The following is a 14,673-nucleotide window of genomic DNA, read 5'->3' as shown; positions in this document are numbered from 1 at the left end:
CACCGGACTGAGTCCAGTACAGCTAGATGGTGCCTGGCTATCACCACTGACTGCTCTGACCAGGATCACAACAGAGGGTCCCAGACAGAGTTGGAGAAGGATGTAGAACAAAATTCTAACTCACAAAAAAAGACCAGATTTACTGGCCTGACAAACTGGAGAAACCCCGAGAGTATGGCTCCCAGACAGCCTTTTAGCTCAGTGGTGAAGTCACTCTCAAGGTTCACCGTTCAGCCGGGGATTGGACAGCCCCATAAAACAAAACGGGACTCATGAGGCACAGCAGTCCAGGGACAAGGACTAGAAGGCAGATGGGGACAAGAAAGCTGGTGATAGGGAACCCAAGGTTGAGCAAGGACAATGTTGACATGTAGTGGGGTTGTTAACCATTGTCACAGGGCAATATGTGTACTAATTGTTTAATGAGAAACCATTTGGTCTGTAAACTTTCATCTAAAGTACTATTTAAAAAATAAAAGATAAAAGCACTGTAAGCTGAATATACTAGAAGTAATTTGGAATTTTAGTGATTACTTTGGGAAAATGATTTCACATCTGTTCTGGGTTTGTTTTTTGGGTTTTTTTTTTGTTTGTTTGTTTCTACTTTTGGAAAATGAGCTCCCATTTGTATTGTTTTTCCTTCCCCTTTGAGGAACTTTTGTTGGTACTCAGATTTGTCAGAGGGTCTGAGATTTCTCCATCTGAGGCTTTGGCAAGTTAATAAGTTTTATCTAAAAACTGTTTTTCTGTTGAATTGAGTCGATCTTACCAAAAATTGCTCTATACACTTTGAGAAATTAGGTTCCCCTATCCTTGTTTTGTTTGGCACTGTATAAACCTATTCTTTGAGCTGGGTTTGCAGTTTGGTGAATTTATGTGGTCTTTCTGCCTTGTTCTGTTCCGAGAGCTTGCTTCTGGTCTAGAATGTTGTGTTTGAGTTTCTGTCACGTATAGGGTTAGAGACCATGGCTTACAGTTGCTGTTTTTTGTAAGGCTGTCTTAAAATCTCAATTCTTCCGTTGTCCAAGAAAAATTGTGTCTTATGATTTAGACTTTCACGTAGCTACTTTGAAAAACTTTAATACAAATTGTTCTATTTGAAAAGTGCACTAAAAAAAAAGATAAGTCATTTATTTGAATTGGTACAAGAAGACCTTAAAAAGAGACAAATTATCAAATTATTTATCCAAAAGATACTATAAAACATGCAGGAGATAGGGTTATAAAAATATAATACATTCCTCCTCTGTATAGTATTATTAAAACTAGATTATAACATCCCTCCAAAAAAACTTTATTCTTGTTGGTTTAGTGATAAATAAGCACGTATATAAATTTAATAGTTTGAATATTTCCAAGAATTAATGAAAGTGATTTTATTCTGAGAAAGATTTTTATGTTCTCTACTATGTCAATCTTAAAAGCGATACCTTAAGCTAGATACTATATGAAATATATTTTATTTAAGGAAAAGGGATAATTTTGTCTTAAAGTAAAACTAGTAGTTCCAGAGTGGGAAAAAGGAGGCATCGAACAAGCAGAGAGGGAAAGAAAATGGCTAAAAAGGAATGAGTTCATTTACAAAATTGCTAAAGAGCTTTGGTATTTTCTTGGTACATAAAAGGTTGTGATAAAGAGAAAGCAGAGTGACTTACCAAGAGAATATAAAAGGGAAAAACATAGTTATCTTTTGTCTTTCAGAATACCTAAGACAACCTAAACATATGTAAATGAATTTGGAATGACTAATTCTTGTCTCTAATCATGAGCCAAAGATAGGGAAAGCCAGGCAGGATCAAGCCTACTCAGCCCCCAGCCTCTGAGGTCATATAACTCCAGGGAAGCTTTTGAAAGACCCCTTCCAACTAGGTGGAGACCTTTCTAGACAAAAGAAAATAAAAAAGTGCTGCCTTGCTATAGTTATCAGAAATTAGGTGGATCCCAATCATAAAAGAACTGTAAACAAGTTTTCTGTATTGTAGAGAAATTCAAAGAAGCCAAAAGATAGAAATCCCAATGAGACATACCTGAAATGGCCTGGGGAAATGTTCCACTCCTAGCCAGAAACTTAAATTATATCCATATCAATGAATTGACTAATTGAGCAGAGACTTTGTGATTTCCAAAGACATTTGATAAAATCTTTAAGTGCTAAAATTAGATTGGGGAAAATATGGAAAATAGTAAAAGTTGAATGAAAAGTTAGAATATTTCAACAAACTTTATTCAACAGTAAGTATGTTTTATGGTATACAAGTTTAAAATAATTTCCAAGATCATTTAGGTAAATTACTTATACCAAATTGAGTTAATAGATATTCATCATAATTTAAGTTTATATAACCCACTGCCGTTGAGTTGATTCCAACTCATAGCAACCCTATGGGAAGAGTAGAACTGCCCCACAGGGTTTCCAAAGCTGTGAATCTTTATGGAGGTAGCTACCACATCTTTCTCCTGTGCAGTGGCTGGTGAGTTCAAACTACCGACCTTTCAGTTAGCAGCTGAGCGCTTTTACCACTGCGCCACCAGGGTGCCCTAAGTTTATATACTTTTGCTTTTTATGCCACAGAAAGGATATATATATATATATATATATATATATTTGGGACTGCTAATAAATGTGTTCATTTTTGCCATTTAAAGTAACATACTGTAAGAGATATGCAACAAAGACAATATTTAAGAGATTTATTTAAAAATTTTATTTCAGATAAAGTTTTATTTGTATGGCTGAAGTTTAGTGGCTTAATTTATGAGATTTTTAGGAGTTTTAATGTTAAATAGCATATAAAACAAAGAATTGGGTTACTTGCTGTTAAAACAACAAAAATTTTCTTTGACTACCTGGTTGAAAGGTTAATTTATTTTTTGTGTAATATGCCTCAAAGGCAAGAGTTCAATGACTCATTAGAATAAATTCCTGAATCAAAATCAAGTCACAGGGCTTTGAAAAAGGTTAATGTTTTTACCTTTAAGATTTTCAGTAAAATAACTCAAGTATTGTTTCTATACTCCTTACAACTTTGAAAATTCATGGAAAGCCACTAAAAGATTTCTTCCACTTTATGAAGGAAAAGTGCTAAAAAGATTTATTTACGATGTTATAAATTACGTGGAATGTGTTGTCAAAATCAAGAGAAGCACTTGATTCTCTGTGGGTTAAAATTTGTATGTTAGTGTTTCCTCTTATGTTTTTGCCTAATATTAGGCAACAAATGCATAACATTATGTCATAATTTTGTTATTTTTTAATTGCTAACTTGGTCACAACTTTGCTTCTTTTAAATCTAACATCATCAAAGCCAATGTTTTAAATGGGGAATTCACATCACTTACCCATGGAGTTTTTACTACTACTCAGGTATCGAGAGACTTGATAATCTTGGTATAACCTGATTATATGATATTGTCTCAATGTTAGTATGTATTATATCTGAAGCTCTTTGACAATAAGGTTAATCATTATATTTAGAGATATTTTGTCTAAAGTTTTTTTTAACTGACTTTATTTGGCTTTGCATTACTTTTATAATTAATTTATATCAGGTCTTTCCCTTTTTAAGAGTATTATTTTTATAAGTTAATCATGGCCATATTAAGTTTTGTCATCTGCAGATAAGTTTTTACTTTGCTGAATTGCTGAAAACGTTTGGCCACAAAAAGACAGACTGTATTGGACTCATGAAAAGGATTGTGATATTTTGAATGTGGATGCTACTATACTGAATCATGAGAACTCTTATGTAGGAGCTTATGGGGTCACAGACTGTGGCTGATCCAGAATCACGTAGAACAGAAATTAACTACATAAGACTGAGAAGACTAAAGAATTACTGTGGATGTATGTGGAAATATTGCTGATGTTTTAAGGCCCTTCTTTCTGCATATAAGAAACCATTTTCCCCCTTTCTTCTAAATTGTCTAATAGGTTTAGATATTGTAACACTCAAATTAGATGCTCCTATTGGTAAATTTAACAAAGTTGTAAATATCATAACCAGAGAAGTGTCTGAAGTTCAAGCTACGATTTTACAAAATAGAATGGCATTAGATTTTGTTATTCTCCCAAAGAACAGTTTGTGACTTAATAGATAAATGTTGCTGTGTTTATATAAATACACAATCTGAGGTTTTGCAGAATGTAGTTGCTGCTGAGGCACATGAAAAGCAATTATGATGCTGCTTATGTATAAACAAACACTTCATGAGATTTGTTTCCTTGGTTCAAATAGCTTAGGGTCATTGTTTCACTGGTTATTTCAGACAATTGGCCTAATATTATTGTTAGTATTTCTGTTCTACCTCTTAGGTGCGGTGCCTGGGATCTTAAAAACCAGATGGTGCCCAATTACCATCATTGAATGTTTCTGATGAAAGATTCTAAAGCAGGATCATGATCAAAAGGAGGGGATGATGAAAGAGTTGTAATTCTCCTGGAATCCAGATATTTCTGGCTTTCATGGAAGTTGGGGTAACCCACACAGACCATTGCCCTTGAATGTCTTTTTGAACCTTGAGCTTTGAGAAAAAAACTGGTTCCTGAAGCCACTTTTGAGTCAAACAATGGTCCATATAAACTAGTAAGACCTTTTTGCTCAGGACCTTGTGCTTTTTTTGAAGAATTCAGTCTGTTTCAGGAACAGACCCCAAAGATCAGGCTGGGAGCTATGTTTAGGGTAAATTAGTAATTATTTTAATTGTTCTTCAAGAAAATGTTGTATGAAATGCCTGTATAATGTTTGCAATCAAACTGTCACCCCCCGCCCCTTGCTGTGCAGAAAATTATGTATCTTGAAGAAACCAAGTTCTCAGAGGAGACTGGCCTCACACCTTGAGTTAGTCTTTTGGAAAACCAAGTAATTCCTCCAATGTGGTCTTGCCCTGCACTTACCTTAATTTAAAATCACAGAAGCAGAATATCTGTGCAGAAGATACATTTATAATGGTGATCAAATAATTTGTATGAAAATCCATGAGCAGAATAAGGGAATGTGTGAGGGCACCCTAAAACTGAGGCACTTGGCTTAACTAAAATGGTTGACACAAGGTCTGGCCCAGACTCCATTTTGTCTTAGGCTCCATTTCTGCTTCTGAGAAAGTGACCCATGACTGTTGGTGGATAAACCAGGGAGGGAGAGCCTGCCCTTTGGAAGAACACTTAGTATGTTTTAAATAGATTAACTAAAGACCTCCAACAGTTGGAGTTCAATCTGTATTATAGTGATAATCATGTATCTTTTGCAACCCTTAACTGAATGTTTTTCTTCTGCTTTTGGTCATTCAGGAGGTCTCATGCCTTAGGACACCTGGACTTTAGATTGTCTTGTAAAAATGTCAAGGAGTATGTTACTGTAAATCCTTAATCCAATATTCTAAAGAATAACTTTTCACAGATGAAAGATGTCTTTGATAAATGGAAACTAGACTTTCCAGGCCTGCCTGATTTCACCTCAAAAGATTATGTATACTGGAGTAGATATCTGTTAAAGGACTCATTAGAACCCCGCTGGAAAGGACCAAAGCTTGCCCTCATCACCAATCTGTATGCAGCTGAACTATGGAAGATGTTAAACCTTAGATATGTTTGTTGCAGCTTAAAGGAACTAAAGCACTAGTTTGGACTTGCCAGTCATCTGGAAACTTAACATTGAAGCTGAAAAACCCTTGTGGGCAGAAGCAGACGACTGTGCCTGAAGCAGACAGTTTTCCCAAGACCTCTCACCCATTCTGTCAAATTCGAGTCCCTGAGGTCTTTGTACTTTGTTTAAATCCTTATTGCTTTTGAGGTTGCTTCACACTGGTCACGGGGTTATTGACTGGTAAGAATTTTCCATACAGACTATTGATATATTTGCTGTTTTCATATTCATTGCTATCCTTATGCTGGTTTCTGTATTATACACTGTTGGTATTATTCCCTATTCTCATACTATTCTTTCTCCATGAAAATAATAGAATATTTATTGTCAGTTTAACCTTTTAGCTGCTATTTTGCTATTCACCCCATTAGCTTACTAGAGTTGTTATTGGCCTATGACCTAAACACTTGTTGCCACCTGTCTTAGTTATCTAGTGCTGTTATAACATAAATACCACAAGTGGGTGGCTTTAACAAACAGAAATGTATTTTCTCACAGTCTAGGAGACTAGAAGTCCAAATTCAGGGCACCAGCTCCAAGGGAAGGCTTTCTTTCTCTGTAATCTCTGGAGGAACGTCCTTGTCATCAATCCTCCCATAGTCTAGGAGCTTCTCAGCACAGGGACCCCAGATCCAAAGAACGTACTCTTTTCCTGTGCTTCTTTCTTGGTGGTATGAGGTTCCTCTCTTTTCTACTCAATTCTCTCTTTTATATCTCAAAAGAGAGTGACTCAAGATACAACCTCATCCTGTAGATTGAGTGTGCCTCATTAACATCATAAAGGTTAGGATTTAAAACACATAGATAATCACATCAGATCACAAAATGGTGGACAACTACACAATACTGGGAGTTATGGCCTAGCCAAGTTGATACACACTTTAGGGGAATGCAATTCAATCCATAACACCACCCTAACCCTCATCTCTTTCCTAGTTGCTATTCTTGCTATTCTTTTGCTCCTGGGATTACCCATACTGTCATTCCCTGCTTTAAAACGTCAAGCAGGTATGCCAAAGGCAATCTGGCTTCATAAACTCCCTATTTCTGATTTACCTTTCCTTGACATCTTTATCTGGTTACCTAAAGGTGCTGCCTCATGCATTCAATTCATATTATTTACTAATCTGCTAATCAAATGTTGCCTGATTACTAAGAACACCAATTTAAAACCTGTGAAGAGAATTATGAACTCATAGTTCAGACAGACTCGAGCTTAAAGTCTTACTATAGTAAGCAGCCATCTGAAAGAACTTCTGAAACACAGCAACAAAATAAAGTTCTCTCTTCAAAAATATTCTAGTGGTAGGGCCAAGATGGCAGAATAGTCAGATGCTTCCTGTGGTCCTTCTAACAACAAAGACCAAAAAAAAACAAGTGAGTCGGTTACATGTGACAATCTAGGAGTCCCGAACATCAAAGACAAAACTGAGGAGTCGGAATGAGTATCAAGCAGAGGGAGAGACAGTTCTGAAGCAGGGAGGATTTGCCAGACCTGACTTGGCCAGCATCCTGCAAGCTGGATCAGCTGGTAACCATGGACTGAGGCAAGTAGTAGCACAGTGGATGCAATTTCCACTTTGGGAGAAAGCGAGTGGCACAGAGTCTGCACAAGTCTCTGGATCCAGGGGAAGTGGCACTGGATCAGCAAAAGTTAAGTGGAAGCATCTAACCTACTGGATGGGATCAAAATAACACTTCCCCTCTGGGAAGTGCCTCTTGCCCCCTCACTCACTCCCTCCCCACTCTGCTCCGGTCCAGGTCCTGCTTCAGCAATCACCGTGCCCCCTGGGCTGGAAGTGGGACCCATCGTGAGTGGCCAAGCCAGTCTCCCACTTTGGAAAGGGAACAAATAATCAAATGAACAAACAGGAAAAAAGAATCTGCCAGCTCCTCCAAGCTAGGACCTCAGGGAAGGTACTGCCCCTTTGCCTAGGCACAGGCATAAGGGGTCCATGGACTTCAAAAGCCTTTCACCCCCGCCTAGACCTGTGTGGGCCCATTTCAACAGCATAGGCCCTCATTAGCATAGTACAAGAGAGTATATACCTGAAGCCAATTTTCAACTGCAACAGCTAAGGGGGAGTGGCAGATTTGAGACATTTGACACCTCTCTGCCCATTAAGCGGGGTCCTCACCTACTCACATCAGGGGCCAGAGGACTGGTAACTCCACCCACTTCACCTAGCCAACCACAACAGGGTCCGAGAATAAGTGGTACCTCCCAGTCCTTATAGCCAACAGCATTTGGTGCCCAAAATCCAACTGCAAAACCCATCCACTTACTTGCTCTAGGGAACAGGGACATGCCATCCACCCAGGCACTCAGGGGAAGCCATCAGCCCCCTATCTTGCTCAGAACATAACCCTCTACTGCAGCCAGATACCTGTGCCTGCTCCAATCACCCCTACATAGCCCTGCCCATCTAGGACTGTAAGGGAGAGCCTGTACCACACACTCGGTGACTGACTACCTGGACACCTGAGCTGAATCCACACAAGAAAAGTAAACAACCACCTGGGCTCACATACCTAGTAGCAGCTCTAACCACCTGGTGACAGGATGTGAGAGCTTCAAAGACATCAATAATCAAAGTAGCTCACACGACCAGCCTATTTGGGCATATTGAGAGAAAAAGAAAAAAAACCAAGAAGCTAGGACACAGTAAGCAAACATAAAATAAGTAAATACAATAACTTATTGATGGCATAGAGACAACAGTCAATATCAAATCACATGAAGAGGTAGACCACGATGGCTTCAACAAGCAACCAAAACAAAGAATCAGAAAACCTCCGAGATGAAGATAAGATCTTGGAATTACTTGAGATAGAATTCAAAAGATTAATATATAGAGGTCTTCAAGATATCATGAAGGAGATTAGGCAAAATGCAGACCAAGCATAGGAACACACAGATAAGGCAATAGAGGAATTTAGGAAGGTTACCCAAGAGCAAAATGACAAATTTAACAGGCTGCAAGAATCCATAGATAGACAACAAACAGAAATCCAAAATATTAACAATAAACTTTCAGAATTAGACAACTCAATAGAAAGTGATAGCAGCAGAATTGAGGCAATAGAAGTCAGATTAAGTGGGATTGAAGATAAATCACTTGGTACCAACTTATTTGAGGAAAAATCAGATTAAAAGATTTAAAGGAATGAAGAAACCCTAAGAATTAAGTGGAACTCTATTAAGAGGAATAACTTATAAGTGATTGGAGTACCAGAATGGGGGGATAACAGAAAATACAGAGAGAATAGTTGAAGATTTGTTGGCAGAAAACTTCCCTGATATAGTGAAAGATGAAACAATATCTATCCAAGAAGCTCATCGAACCCCACAAAGGGTAGATCTCAAAAAGCAAGTCACAAATACATATAATCAAACTTGCCAAACCAAAGATAAAGAGAGAATTTTAAGAGTGGCTAGGGATAAATGAAAAGTCACTGACAAAGGAGAGTCAATAAGACTAAGCTCTGACTACTCAGCAGAAACCATGCAGGCAAGATGGCAATGGGATGACATATATAAAGCCTTGAAAGAAAAGAATTGTCAGCCAAGAATTATATACCCAGCAAAACTTTCTTTCAAATATGAAGACAAAATAAGGGCATTTCAAGATAAACAGAAGTTAAGGGAATTTGTAAAAACCAAACCAAAATTACAAGAAATACTAAAGTGAGTCTTCCAGTTAGAGAATCAATAATATCAGATAACAACCCAAACTAGAACACAGGACAGAACAATCAGATGTCAACCCAGATAGGGAAGTCACAAAAATAAATCAAAGCTAAAACACTGAAAATAGGGAAAAAGAGACATCAATATGTAAAAGATGACAACATTAAAACAAAAAAGGATTAAATAGTGTAGTCATAGAAGGTTCATATGGAGAGGAAGTTATAGCAATATCAAGAAATAAAAGATTGGCTTACACTTAGAAAAATAGAGGTAAATTTTAAGGTAACCACAAAGGAAACTAACAAATATACTCATCAAAATAAAAAAGAAGAAAAACATGAAGACTCAGCAAATAAAAAATCAATAACAATGAAAAAGATAGAAAGAAAATACATAAAGAAAAACAACTCAGCACAGCAAAATAAGTGGAACAAAGAAACTGTCACACCACACACACAAAAAAAAACATCAAAATGACAGCACTAAACTCATACCTATCAATAATTATGCTGAATGTAAATGGACTAAATGCACCAATAAAGAGACAGAGAGTGGCAGATTGGATAAAAAACACGATCTGTCTATATGCTGTCTACAAGAGACACACCTTAGACTCAAAGACGTAAACAAAAACTCAAAGGATGGAAAAAATATATCAAGTAAACAACAATTGAAAAAGAGCAGGAGTGGCAATATTAATCTCCGACAAAATAGGCTTTAAAACAAAATCATCACAAAGGATAAGAAATTATATTATATAGTGATTAAAGGGTCAATACACCAGGAGGACATAACTATAATAAATATTTATGCACCCAACCACAGGGCTCCAAAATACATGAAACAAACTCTAACAACATTGAAAAAAGAAATAGACAGCTCCACAATAGTAGTAGGAGATTTCAACACACCACTTTTGGTGAAGGACAGAACATCCAGAAAGAAGCTCAATAAAGACAGAGAAGATCTAAATGTCACAATCAATCAACTTGATCTCATAGATATATACAGAACACTCCACCCAAGAGCAGCGAAGTATACTTTCTTTTCCAACGCACATGGAACATTCTCCAGAATAGACCGCATACTAGGCCACAAAGCAAGTCTTAACAGAATCCAAAACATTGAAATATTACAAAGCATCTTTTCTGACCATAAAGGCATAAAAGCAGAAATCAATAACAGAAAAAGCAAAGAAAAAAAAGTCAAATACACGGAAACTGAACAACACTTTGCTCAAAAACTACTGGTTATAGAAGAAATCAGGATAAAATAAGGAAATTCATAGAATCAAATGAGAATGAAACACATCCTACAAGAACTTTTGGGACACAGGAAAAGCAGTGCTCAGACTCAATTTACAGCAATAAATGCACACATCCAAAAAGAATAAAGGGCCAAAATTAAAACATTAACCCTACAACTCGAACAAATTGAAAGAGAGCAACAAAAGAAGCCCTCAGGAACCAGAAGAAAGCAAATAACAAAAATTAGAGCAGAAATAAATGAAATAGAAAATAGAAAAACAATGGAAAGAGTTAACAAGACCAAAAGCTGTTTCTTTGACAAGATCAACAAAATTGATAAATCATTGGCCAAACTGAAAAAAGAAAAACAAGAGAGGAAGCAAATAACCTGAATAAGAAATGAGATGGGAGATATCAAAACAGACCAAACTGAAATTAAAAGAATCATAACAGAATACTATGAAAAATTATTCTACAACAAATTTGAAAAGAGAGAGAAAATGGACAAATTTCTAGAAACACACTAACTACCTACACTAACACAAACCAAGGTATAAGAATTAAATAAACCTATAACAAAATTGAAGAGGTAATTTTTAAAACTCCCAACCAAAAAAAAAAAAAAAAAAAAACAAACAGCCCTTGCCCTGACGGCTTCACTAGAGAATTCTACGAAACTTTCAGAGAAGAGTTAGCACCAGTACTGCTAAAGGTATTTCAGAACCTAGAAAAGGATGAAATACTCCTGAACTTTCTATGAAGCCAGCATAACCCTGATACCAAAACCAGGTAAAGACACCACAAAAAAAAGAAAATTACAGACCAATATTCCTCATGAACATAGATGCAAAAATCCTTAACAAAATTCTAACCAATAGAATTCAACAACATATAAAAAAAAAAATGCACCATGACCAAGTTGGATTTATACCAGGTATACAGGGATGGTTCAACATTAGAAAAACAATCAATGCAATCCATCACATAAGTAAAATATAAGAACCACATGATTTTATCAATTGATGCAGAAAAAACATTCCACAAAATCCAACACTGATTCATGATAAAAACTCTCAGCAAAATAGAAATAGAAAGGAAATTCCTCGACATAATAAAAGGCATTTATACAAAGCAAACAGCCAACATCATCCTAAATGTGGAGAATCTGAAAGCATTCCCCTTGAGAACGAGAAGCAGACAAGGATGCCCTTCATCACCACTCTTATTCAACATTGTGCCGGAAGTCCTAGGCAGAGCAATTAGGCTAGAAAAAGAAATACAAGGCATCCAAATTGGTAAGAAAGAACTAAAAGTATTCCTATTTGCCGATCATATGATCTTATACACAGAAAACCCAAAAAAATCCACAAGAAAACTACTGGAACTAATAAAAGATTTCAGCAAAATAGCAGTGAGGATACAAGATAAACATACAAAAATCAGTTGGATTCCTCCACCAACAAAGAGAACTTTGAAGAGGAATTCATCAAATCAATACTATTTACAATAGCCCCCAAGAAGATAAAATACTTAGGAATAAATCTAACCACAGACGTAAAAGACCTATACAATGAAAACTACAAGATACTACCTGCAAGAAACCAGAAGAGACTTGCACAAGTGGAAAAACATACCTTGCCCAGGGATAGGAAGACTCAACATTGTGAAAATGTCAATTCTACCCAAAGCAATCTACAGATGCAATGCAATACTGATCCAAATGCTGATGACATTTTTTAACAAGATGGAAAAATAAATCACCAAATTCATATGTAAAGGGAAGAGGCCTCGGATAAGTAAAGCATTACTGAAGAAAAAGAATAAAGTGGGAGACCTCACACTATCTGATTTTAGAACCTATTACATTGCCACAGTAGTCAAAACAGCCTGGTACTGGTAGAACAACAGCTACATAGACCAATGGAACAGAATTGAGAATCTAGACGTAAATTCATCCTCCTATGAGCAGCTGATATTTGACAAAGGCTCAAAGTCCGTTAATTGGGAAAAGACAGTCTCTTTAACAAATGGTGCTGGCATAACTGGATATCCATCTGCAAAAAACTGAAACAAGACCCATACCTCACACCATGCACAAAAACTAACTCAAAATGGATCAAAGACCTAAATATAAAATCTAAAATAATAAAGATTATGGAATAAAAATAGAGAAAACGCTAGGAGCCCTAATACATGGCATAAACAGAATATGAACCATAAGTAACAAGGCACAAACACCAGAAGAGAAACTAGGTAACTGGGAGCTCCTAAAAATCAAACACTTATACTCATGAAAAGACTTCACCAAAAGAGTCAAAAGACAACCTACAGACTGGGAAAAAATTTTTGGCTACAACAAATTCGATCAGTGTCTAATCTCTAAACTCTACAAGATATTGCAAAACCTCAACAACAAAAAAACAAATAACCCAATTAAAAAATGGGCAAAGGATATAAACAGGCACTTCACCAAAGAAGACATTCAGGTGGCTAACAGGTGCATGAAGAAATGCTCACCATCATTAGCCATTAGAGCAATGCAAATTAAAACTACAATGAGATACCATCTCACCCCAACAAGGCTAACATTACTCCAAAAAACACAAAATAATAAATGTTGGAGAAGTTGTGGAGAGACTGGAACACTTATACACTTCTAGTTAGAATGTACAATGGTACAACCACTTTGGAAATTGATTTGGTGCTTCCTTAAAAAGCTAGAAATGGAAGTACCATACAATCCAGCAATCCCACTTCTTGGACTATATTCTAGAGAAATAAGAGCAGTCACAAGAATAGACATATGCACACTTATGTTCATTGCAGCACTGTTCACAATGGCAAAAAGATGGAAGCAACCTAGGTGCCCATCAACAGATGAATGAATAAACAAATTGTGGTACATACATACAATGAAATACTACACAACGATAAAGAACAATGATGAATCCAAGAAACATCTCACAACATGGATAAATCTGGAAGGTATTGTGGTGAGTGAAATTAGTCAGTCGCAAAAGGACAAATATTGTATGAGACCACCATTATAAGAACTCAAGAAAAGGTTTAAACACAGAAGAAAACATTCTTTGATGGTAATGAGGGTGGGGAAGGAGGGAGAGGGGAATTCACTAAATAGATTGTAGACAAGAATCATCTTCGGTGAAGAGAAGGACAACACACAATACAGGGAAAGTCAGCACAACTGGACTAAACCAAAAGCTAAGAAGTTTCTTGAACACAACCAAATACTTCGAGGGACAGAGTAGCAGGGTCTGAGGTCTGGGGACCATGGCTTTGGGGGACATCTAGGTAAATTAGCATAACAATATTTATTTAGTAAATGTTCTGCATCCCACATTGGTGTGTGCGTCTGTGATCTTAAAAGCTAGCGAGCAGGCATCAATTGATCCCAACCAAGTTGGAGCAAAGGAGAATGAAGAACACCAAAGACACAATGGGAATATTAGCCCATGAGACAAAAGGGTCACATAAACCAGAGACTCCATCAGCCTGAGACCAGAAAAACTGGATGGTGCCCAGCTACCACCAATGACCACCCTGACAGGGAACACAACAGAGAGTTCCTGATGGAGCAGGAGAAAATTGTGGTGCAGAACACAAATTCTTGTAAAAAGATCAGACTTAATGGTCTGACTGAGACTGGAGGAACCCCCGAACTAAAACCATTCTCAAAACCCACTTTTCAGACAAAAACTAGACTGGACTATAAAACATAAAACAATACTCGTAAAGAGTGTGCTTCTTAGTTCAAGCAGATACATGACATCAAATTGGCGGCTCCTGTCTGGAGGCAGGATGAGAAGGCAGCAAGGGACAGGAGCTTGTTGGATAGACACAGGAAACTTCGGGTAGAAAGGGGGAGTGTGCTGTCACATTATAGGGATTACAGCTAGTGTCACATAACAATATGTATATAAATTTCTGTATGAGAAATTAACTAGAGCTGTAAATTTCACCTAAAACACAATAAAAAAAATTCTAAAAATGCTGTCCTACTGGGAAATATAAATCCAAGTCCGTGTAGAAGAAAGCATTCTTCCCAAAATGGAGGTTGATAATATAATCAAAG

This window comes from Trichechus manatus, unplaced genomic scaffold (assembly GCF_000243295.1).
Source record: "Trichechus manatus latirostris isolate Lorelei unplaced genomic scaffold, TriManLat1.0 scaffold00073, whole genome shotgun sequence".
NCBI classification, from domain to species: Eukaryota; Metazoa; Chordata; class Mammalia; order Sirenia; family Trichechidae; genus Trichechus; species Trichechus manatus.
This window is presented reverse-complemented; position numbering follows the sequence as displayed.